Consider the following 10,872-nt stretch of genomic DNA (forward strand, 5'->3'; position numbering starts at 1 on the left):
CGACGCAAAATAGACAGAACATTTTTTTGTTGTTGCCACAACTTGAATTTGCTCTGCAACTTATGAGCTTGAAGTTGTTCTGCAGATTATCAAGATCAGTGAAACAGTTTTGATTTACAAACGTAGTTACTCCTACTACTTACCTACGGTTGCCCAGATCATAACTGCTTATCTGAGCCTAATAAAACAAAAAGATAAGAACAGTTTTAACATGGTCCATCACAGGAAACAGAGCAGAAGAAGTACTGGTGCAGGAGCGAGTGCAAGGTTCAGAAAATCCATCACAGGAGCAAGAAGAACAACAACAGTTTTAGTACAGCTTGCATGAACAAGTGGAGCAAATTGCTCAGAGGTACATCCGTGGCGATCGTACATGGACGAACTAATACATCAGCCAGTGAGTATCCTCGTATACACTTTGAAAGCAATTTCAACATCGGACTTAGCGGAGCGGGTGGCGGAGGTGGCTGATGCGCTAGGGTTGGCGCCGCCCGCCCTGCCCTTGGGCCTGCTGGGGGCCTCTGGGCCTGGGTCGGCCCAGCCATGTCCTATGGCCGTCGGGCCTTCTGGTGGGGGGCCCCTGTCGTCTGCGGGGGAGCTTTCGGCCCCTGGTGATGGACCTGGCCCCGTCAGCCCACGCGGTCGGCCTGCCCCGGGAGGGGCCCGGTGGCCCGCCTGCCAACGCTTTATATGGCTGCGCAGGGGCCTCCGCGACCCCTCGCTAGGGTTTCCGGCTCATTCCAGTGAGGTGCGGCGCCATCGTCTTCCCATTAGATCTCTCGTTCCCCTTCCCCCTCCTCCACCTCTCTCCCTGTCCTTTGCCGAGGTGACGGCCATGGGCGACCGGCGCGCGGACAAGCCCCCGATGGAGCCCCCGCTCTCCGAGGAGGAATGGCGGCGCGAGAAAGCCCTACGGGCGCAGGCAAAGCATGGCCAGCGGGCCAAGGCGGCAGGGCGAGCGGACGGTGGCGGTGGATCTGAGCATGGTCAAGACGGCGGTGCTGGTCGGGGCTACGGTGGCTACCAGGGCCATGACACAGGATCTGATTTCCACGGGCGCGAGGGGGATTGGGGTCCTCCTCCCCCCTGGTGGGGCCAGCAAGAGAAGAAGCAGAAGCGCAAGCATGGCGGGCGACGCCGCGAGCTGGAGCGCAAACCAGAGCACCCCCTGTGCGGCGGAGGTCATGAGGACCCGCTGGCAAAAAAGCCCCGGGCTTCGGCTACACCGCTTGCGGTGGTCACGCCCGATGCGCCGCGGGGCTCGGCGGACGCTCCCATTCCAGTTGAAGAGGAGGGTGGGGAGTGCTTCAAATGCGGATGGACCGGTCACTTTCAGGCCAAATGCACCTTTCCCCCCCTTTGTGTGATCTGCAAACAGGAGGGTCATGCCTCGGCGTACTGCCCTTCACGGGGCAAGCAGCCGCACCTCTAGATCATGGGCAGCGCCATTCCGGGCGAAGGTTTCTTTTGCATGGAGTTCGAAGAAGAGGAGATGGCGGAGGGCGATGACCTTAAAGCTACCAATGGTGCCATACTGTCAGCAGAGCCGGGGAGGCTTTCGCTGCGTACGCTCACGCAGGAGCTGAAGCACATGGTGGCTGGAGACTGGGACTGGCAGATTGCGCAGGTTGGCGACAACGACTTTGCGGTGAGCTTCCCCTCTGCAGATCTTCTGCATATGGCCAAGACAAGTGGCAAGCTTTTCCTCTCCATCAATGACATTACGGTGCTGGTTCGTGACTCGATCCATGAGACGATTGTGCCCCTCTCCATTCCGGAGGTGTGGCTTCGCCTTCATGGCATCCCCAAGAAACATCGTCGGGTCGATCGCCTGATGGAGGGGCTCAAGATGCTGGGCAGACCTATCGTGGTGGACGAGCTGTCCCTCATCTGGGTGGGACCGGTGAGGATGAAATTTGGATGCAGAGCCCCTGACAAGATGAATGGTTTTGTGCAAGTCTGGTTTAATCAAGAGGGCTACGACATACGGGTCGAGGTGGAGCGACTCCCAAAGCGCCCTGGAGACGGGCCGGCGGCACCTGGCCCTATCATTCCTCCCTCTCACCCGGGCGACGAGAGTGCTGGACCGTCTGGTCCGGGGACCGGAGGGTCAGCTGGGCAGCAGCAGAAAGATCCAGGGACCCAGGGCGGACACAACACTGAGAACGGGGACCGCGCTATGGATGTGGACATGGATGGTCGCGAGGATGAACCTGAGGATAGCATGCCCGACACGTCAATTGACACGGAGACCTGGAACCAATTGGGTATCAAAGAACGCGCGCTCAACGAGGGGAAGGAGAACGCGGAGCCTGGGGCGCTGGCGATATCGGACATAGCTGGGAGCAGTCCGCACCCGTCCCGCGCTCTGGTGGGGGCTTTCAATATGGTGGGATCGACGGCGCCTCCTGTGGCTGTCGCCCCAGCCTCTCCCAGTCTGCTCGGCTCGGACTCGGGCGTGGTGCTCAATGAACATGCCATCCGCACCCTGGTGTCGAGCCGCCGCAGTTCGGGGGGCTCTGGGCGTGCCCCCAAGAAGACGGCTGGTCGGAAGCCTCCTCTCAAGCAAGCCGCCTTGGCGCTTCCTTTGCCGGTGGCGCCGGCATGCGTGGACCTTCAGGCTGCGTTGGGCTTCGCGGGCACGACAACCAAGGCTCGGCGCTCTCGGGCATCTCCGCGCCCCCAGCGGGCTCCCAGTGCCCGGGCCAAGGCGGCGCTGGGCGAATTGTCTTCCTTGGAGAGTGCTCAGCTTCGCCTGGCGGATAAGAACTTGGAGATTTCAGGTAACCCTCCCCCCTCCTTTAAGATTCTGAACGCGTTTACTGATCCGCAACTAGTTTCTATCCTAGACGACAGCGGTTTCGATTTAGGAATGGAACATGGTGAGCTTGTGTCCCTTATTCGTGCTCGCGAGGAGGCCCAAGCGGCTTTGGCAGAGGCCGCTGCTGCGGCCAAGGCCAGGGAGGCCGATTCCACGGCGTTGGCGGTCTCTGCTAACCCAGAGGCTTCGGGTAACCCCGCCACGCTTGTCCTGTCCGAGGGGACTGTCGCAACCAGGGAGGTTGCCACAGCGCCGACAACAAGCCGCGCCCAGGCTAAGAAGCGAGTGGCAAAACCGGTGACCTCTAGAGGGGTTCGCCTACTGTTGGGGATATTCTGGGCGTAAACCGGCCTATCTGGGTCGGGTTAACTTCGTCAGTAGTTAAGTATGTTAAAGCCCAAGAAGACAGAGGAGGGCTCAAGGCCCATGGTCGGTTCAAGGCCTGTAGCCGTAAACCGGCGTTGGTAGTTAACCTATATTGTAAGTTAGGAATAAGTAGAGACCAAATCAGACACTTCTATGAGCCGGTATTGGGACTCCGTAAGCCGATGGGAGTCACCCGTGTATATAAGGGGACGACCCGGCGGCGGTTCAAGGACAACAGACAACAACTCGAGACATAGGCGAAGCTTGTTTGCTCCCTAGTCATCGAAAACCCCATCAATTCCATAACAACTAGACGTAGGCTTTTACCTTCATCGAAGGGGCTGAACTAGTATAAACTCTCTTGCGTCCTTGTCTCCGCTTTAACCCCTTCAAGCTAACCCATCGCGATGGCTCCACGACTAAGTCCTTTCTCTAGGACATCTGCCGTGACAAAACTACGATAGTTGGCGCCCACCGTGGGGCTATCGCATGATGGTTTCCAGTTCTTGGAGGGCCGCTTTGAAGGACTCGAGGGCTACGCTGTAGGCCGGATGACTAAGAGTCGTCGCAGCAAGCTCTACATCGACGACGCAGGCTGGGGCCCCGAGGCCGGCTCAATTGAGTACGGGTACCGGGTCCCCTTTGGTAGCATTCACGTTTTCATTGGCAAGATCGGTGAACCGGGCCCTGAGCCGGACATCTGCACCGACCTCGTCGAGACGGCTCAGCGTGCACGATCCGCCCGGGTTAAACCGGCCATGAAGCGTGCCTTCATGGGAGTCATCCATGGAGGAAGTTATGAGGATGGATCGGAATTTTGCGGCACGACCGTCGTTTGTTCTGGTGATGAATCTTCGACCGGAGAAACCGAATCTCTTTATCAGCTACAAGATGGCCGTATTGGGAGTTGTTCCGATGGCGATAGTATTCCGGACCCCTCTGATCTGCCCAACCGGGTTGGAATATTCATGGCCGGAATGCAAGCAACGCTTCATTCTTCGACAGCTGCGGCAACAATCTCCGGTTCAGCAGCGGCGATGGCTGCCGGGGCAGGAGGCCCTGTGCGCCCGCCGGCTCAGATTCTATCAGAACTATTTGATGTGTTGGCTGTGCTTATGGCGGAAGTTAATCCGCCGGATCAGGACGTTCACAACGCGGAGATTGCAAAGGTAAAGGAACAGATCACCCAGGCCAAGGCGGATCTGGCGGCTGAGGACACCAGGATGGCCGCAGAGCGGGCCGCTTTAGACACCCATGCCTACAAGCTTATGTTGGACCAGACCGCGTCGCATGAAGTCATGAGGAGGAAGCACCGATCCCGCTTACCTCCGGTTTTCGAGGCCAGAGACCTTTTCAACACTCTAGGACCAAGAGCCGGCAATCCGCTGGAGGGAAACCGGGCAGACGCCCCTGGGACTGGTGCACCGGTTCAGCCTCGTCAGATGGACCCGCCTCGTCAAAACACCATGGTACCTCAGGCTGCTTTAACACCCCCGGGTCACTACTCCAACCCAATGGACAATCTTGTTGCCGCTGCTGCACGGCTGGAGGCCATTCCAATTGAGGGTGACTCGCCGCAGGCAATAGAGACGCGACGGGTCAAGGAACTTCTGAGGACAGCTTTGGCCCAACAGGAAGCATACTCGTACAGCCGCAACCGGATCCACTCGACCCCTCGTCCAAGACAGAGCTATAGCAGACATATGGATGAACCGGCAGTGTCGAGTAATGAACGATGTGGGGCACCCCGTGGCAATAATCCGGCGGGTGGTGCTGATGACGCTCAGGGAGTGGTGGACCGGGCCCCCGCGCGCAGGGAGGCCGAGTTAGCCGCACAGCATCAGGCTCGGCAGCTCACGCCGGTTCGTCCAACCACCCTGACTGAACCTGGTGTTACTTCTAGTTCTTTGGGGGTGCCTTGCCTTATCCCCGCTTTACGCAACGTGCGTTTGCCCAAGGATTTCAAAGGCCCATGCAAGGTACCAAATTACACGGCGGATCAACCTCCAGAGACATAGGTGGAGAGCTATGAGATGGCCATGGAGATGCTTGATGTGGATGACGCAGCGTGTGCGAAATACTTCACCATGATGCTCGAAGGAACGGCCCGTACTTGGTTAAAAAGTTTGCCGGCTAATTCTATCAGCTCATGGGCCCAATTACGAGCCCGGTTTATCAGCAATTTCAAAGACACCTGTAAACAGCCTATGTCGATAGTGGACTTAGCTGCATGCGTCCAGGAGGAAGGAGAATCAACGACTCATTGGGTGCGCCGGATTTCACAAGTGTTGCACTCCTCAGACCGCATCAACGCTGACACCGCAGTGTTAACCCTAGAAGGCAACTGCCGGTTTGGACCCCTGAAGCTGAAGTTGGGACGGATGAAGCGTCATTGCACCGACATGGGGACCCTCATGGCCGCTTTGGTGAAATATGCTGATTCTGATAGTACCAAGGATCCCGAATCTGATGATGACAAGACAGGGAAAGGGAAGAAGAACAACAGCTCCAAAGGTCAGCAGCATCACTGGGCAGGAAATGGTGGAGGAGGCAAGCGTAAAGCGGATGATAACATGGACTTTGTGTCTAATACCAACGCACAGGACAATGGCCAGCGACGCAAGGGTAGGCCGAAAAATCGTAATGGAGTGCCCAACCCTAACCCAAACCGCCTAAACTACCTGCTAAGCCAGCCCTATCCAAGACATGGGACGAAGGAGGCGCCGGCAAACCACCTTTGGAAAGATTGCTTTATTATGCATGAGTTCAAAAATTCTAATAATTTCCGGTATGATCACGAATCTGGCGGTGGCTCGGGATCTGGGCCGGGTTACGGTGGAGGAAGTTCCGGTTCAGGATTCAATGGTAATCCGGGCGGACATAATGGTCAAAATAGTCAGAACAACCAGGGTGGTTACAACCAACAACAACAACAGTCAGGTTACCAGAGCAACCCAAAGCAGTTGAGTAATGGGCAGTACCATGTCTTCACCACTAGCTTGGACAAGCGAGACCGGAAAGTTCAGAGGCGGGCGGTCAACTCTGTTGAACCGGCCATACCCTGTTATCTACGTTGGTCTGAACAACCAATCATATGGAGCAGAGAAGATCACCCTCCCCAGGTCGATAATCCCGGTCAGTTGGCTCTGGTGGTGGCACCTCAGGTGGGAGGTTACAAGTTCACCAAGGTGCTCATGGATGGAGGGAGCAGCATTAACATCCTGTACTATGAGACCTTCCGTCGTATGGGACTAGCAGATAAGAATCTCAAACCATCTAATACAGTATTCCACGGTGTAGTGCCTGGCAGATCAGCATATCCCATTGGTAAGATAGCTCTGGAAGTGGCCTTTGGGGATGATCATGATCCCAGGTTGGAGACATTGACGTTTGAAGTGGTGAAAATCCAAAGTCCATATCATGCCCTGTTTGGGCGACCGGCCTACGCCAAGTTTATGGCTCGGCCCTGTTATGTGTATTTGTAGCTCAAGATGACGGGTCACAAGGGGACAATAACGGTTCACGGAAGCCGCAAAATCGCTTTGGAATGCGAGTAAGGAGATGCGGCTTATGCAGAGTCGGTTTGTGCCACCGAGGAGTTGAAGTACTATAAAGACAATGTTGATCCGGCGGCCATGACTCCGTTGAAGGAGCCAACTACGGAGCATGATCCGTCCCTGAAATTCAAATCGGCAGCAGAAACTAAGCTTGTTGACTTCGTACCTGGTGATTCGTCCAAGCAGTTCAACATCAGTGCCAACTTGGATCCGAAATAGGAAAGCGCGCTCATAGAGTTCATCCGTGAGAATCGGGACATTTTTGCATGGAAGCCCTCTGACATGCCAGGTGTACCGAGGCAACTCGCTGAGCACACACTTAATGTGGATCCTAAATATAAACCGGTGAAACAGTTCCTCCGCCGGTGTAATGAAGAAAGACGCAAGGCAATTAGAGAAGAGGTAGCCAGGCTCTTAGCAGCTGGCTTTATTGTTGAAGTTTTTCACCCTGAGTGGCTTGCCAATCCGGTGCTGGTCCTCAAGAAAAACGGCACCTGGCGCATGTGTGTGGATTACACAGATCTTAATAAGGCTTGTCCAGCAGATCCTTTTGCCCTCCCCCGTATTGATCAAATTATTGATGCTACGGCGGGTTGTGAGCGTTTAAGTTTTTTGGATGCGTATTTTGGCTATCATCAGATCAAAATGGCAGTTAAGGACCAGGAGAAGACGACATTTATAACTCCCTTTGGAGCCTTCTGCTATGTGTCTATGCCCTTCGGGCTCAAGAGTGCTCAAGCAACTTACCAACGGTGTTTACAAAATTGTCTTCACAAGCAGATTGGCCGTAATGTACATGCTTACGTGGATGATATCGTGGTTAAGTCCAGGGAGAATGAGACTCTGATTGATGATTTGAAGGAAACCTTTGATAACCTGAGAACATACAAGATGATGCTTAATCCGGACAAGTGTGTCTTTGGTGTACCGGCGGGCAACTTATTAGGCTTCTTGGTGTCCAATAGGGGAATTGAGGCTAATCCGGAGAAGATCACAGCCATCACCTCCCTCGCTAAACCAAAGTGTATCAATGATGTTCAGCGCCTGGCAGGCCGGATTGCTGCGTTAAGCCGGTTTATCAGTCGCCTCGGTGAGAAGGCAATCCCTTTGTATCATATGTTGAAGAAGACGGATCAGTTTGTCTGGAGTTCTGCTGCTGATGAAGCACTCGAGGACTTAAAACGACAATTGGCCAATCCGCTTGTGCTCGCCGCTCCCATTGACAAGGAGCCGTTGCTGCTATATGTTGCTGCTAATGCTAGGGCGGTCAGCGTGGCTATTGTGGTAGAGCGAAAGGAGGCAGGTAAGGAGCATCCGGTTCAACGTCCGGTCTATTATATCAGCGAGGTGCTCATTGAGTCCAAGCAAAGGTATCCGCATTGGCAGAAGCTGGTGTATGGAGTTTTTATGGCAAGCCGGAAGCTTAAACAATACTTCCAAGGGCATCCAATTACAGTGGTCAGTTCTGCTCCTTTGGGAGATATCATCCAGAACCGGGAAGCAACTGGCCGGATTGCAAAATGGGCCATAGAGCTGGGGCCGTATGGTTTGAAGTATGTGCCTCGGACAGCGGTTAAGTCTCAAGCACTTGTTGATTTCATTAATGATTGGACGGAAATGCAAGCACCTGAAGAAAGGCCGGATCATACGTATTGGACCATCCATTTTGACGGATCCAGGCAATTGGAAGGCTCGGGGGCTAGAGTCGTATTAAATTCCCCACGAGGTGATAAGTTTTGTTATGTTCTCCGCTTAATGTTCCCTTGTACTAACAATGCAGCTGAGTATGAAGCCTTGCTCCATGGTCTCCGGATGGCTAAGGAGATGAATCTAAGTCGAGTTAAGTGCTTCGGTGACTCGGATCTTGTGGCTCAGCAGGTGTCTGGCACTTGGGACTCCAAGGACCCACTCATGGCAGCATATTGTCGTGAGGTGGATATTGTTGCAGGTTATTTTAGAGGCTATCAGGTGGACCATGTGGACCGGCGGAAAAATGAAGCGGCGGACACTTTAAGCCGGCTGGGCTCTCAGCGCAAACCGGTCCCGCCCAATATTTTTCTGGATGTGCTGCACAACCCATCGGTCAAGATCCCTAGTGAAGAGGATTTGGCTATTCCTGATCCGGAGGCTCAGTTGGTGGCAGCTCTTCATGTTATTCCGGATTGGACGCTTCCTTACCTGGCGTACAAGAACCGGGGCGAGTTGCCAGAGGATGAGATTCTGGCCCGACAGATAATCCGGTGATCCAAGTCCATGGCTGTCATCAACGGCGAGTTGCATCATTGCAGTGTATCAGGAGCTTTTCAATGCTGCGTGTCTCCTGAAGAAGGCCGTGAAATTTTACGTGAGATCCACGAAGGAGATTGTGGTCACCACGCCAGTTTAAAGTCTCTGGTGGCTAAAGCATTTCGCCATGGCTTCTATTGGTTGACTACTCATGCTGATGCGGAGGATCTGGTCAGATGATGTGATGGTTGCCAAAGGTTTTCAAGACGTGCTCATGTACCGGCTCAAGAATTGAGAATGATTCCAATTACTTGGCCGTTTGCGACTTGGGGTCTGGATATGGTTGGGCCTTTCAAAAGGTCCAAAGATAAGAGGACCCACCTCCTGGTGGCGGTTGATAAGTTTACAAAGTGGGTGGAGACAGAACCTGTTAGCAAGTGTGATGCGGCCACGGCGGTTCAGTTCATCAAAAAGGTGATTTTCCGGTTTGGTTTTCCGCACAGTATTATCACAGATAATGGTACCAATTTGTCCAAAGGTGCTATGAACGAGTTCTGCGAACGGGAGCACATCCGGCTTGACGTTTCATCAGTGGCACATCCACAGTCCAATGGTCAAGCAGAAAGAGCTAATCAAGAGATCTTGAGAGGCATCAAGCCCCGGCTCATGGTTCCTTTGCAGAGAACGCCGGGTTGTTGAGTAGAAGAATTACCATCTGTGTTATGGAGCATCAATACAACACCCAACAGATCAACAGGATACACGCATTCTTCATGGTTTATGGAGCGGAGGCGGTTCTCCCCAGTGATATCCGTCATGATTCACCTCGTGTAGTGGCTTATGTTGAAGCGGACAACGAGACAGCATGGCAAGATGCTTTGGACCGGTTGGATGAAGAGCGGGACATCGCAGCCGCCCGATCGGCGATTTACCAGCAGGATCTTCGTTGTTATCACAGTCGCCGGGTCAAAACTAGAACTTTTCAGGAGGGAGATTTGGTGCTTCGGCTCATCCAAGATCAGACTGATATGCATAAGTTATCCCCACCTTGGGAGGGGCCTTTCGTGGTCAGCAAGAATCTGCACAACGGGTCATACTATCTGATCGATATTCGAGAACATAAGGACTCACGTACATCAGAGGAGGAGACCAACAGGCCGTGGAACATAGCTCATCTTCGGCCTTATTATACCTGAGCCATTGGTTCTACTTATGTACATATTACAACGATGTAAATATTAACTATAATAAACCGGAACCTTAGCTAAAGCGGGGTATCTGTTCTTTTGCATCATGTGTGGTTACACGGAGTTGTTCTAAAGCGGCTTCCGGTTTACCCCTTGAGTTCGCTTTGCTAAAAGCATCGTACTATATCACTTGGAGGATTGGTCGTGTCCGAACCAATACCATGCCTCTTGATAGGCGAGAGCCACCAGATCACTTGGGGACTTGGTCATGTCTGAACCAGTCATGCCTCTTGATCGGCCTAAGGCCACAGAATCACTTGGGGGCTTGGTCGAACCCGAACCATGACCATGCCATTTGGTCGGCATAAATGCCACGGTTTCATTTGGGTACCTGGCTGACTAGAACCATAGTTACACCTAACGGGAGCTTGGTCGTGTTTGGCCATGGTAACGCCATTTGATCAGCTTAAATAAACCTTTTTTGGCAAATGGTTTTGTCATTGCTTTTGCTTCGCACTTTTCTTTGAAGTTTTTTTTGCTTTTTTTTGCGTTTTTTAAACCGACAAAGTTTTTTAACCAATCAATTGATGGAACACAGTTCACGTCAATCCGGAGACAATTTGCCCGGTTTGATCCTTGTTGTTAACATCCTCTTATGGAGTAGCACGGTGTTTATTATAACCCGGCACGGTTTACATGGTAAACCAACGTCATA

Source organism: Triticum dicoccoides, chromosome 7A (assembly GCF_002162155.2).
Source record: "Triticum dicoccoides isolate Atlit2015 ecotype Zavitan chromosome 7A, WEW_v2.0, whole genome shotgun sequence".
NCBI lineage: Eukaryota > Viridiplantae > Streptophyta > Magnoliopsida > Poales > Poaceae > Triticum > Triticum dicoccoides.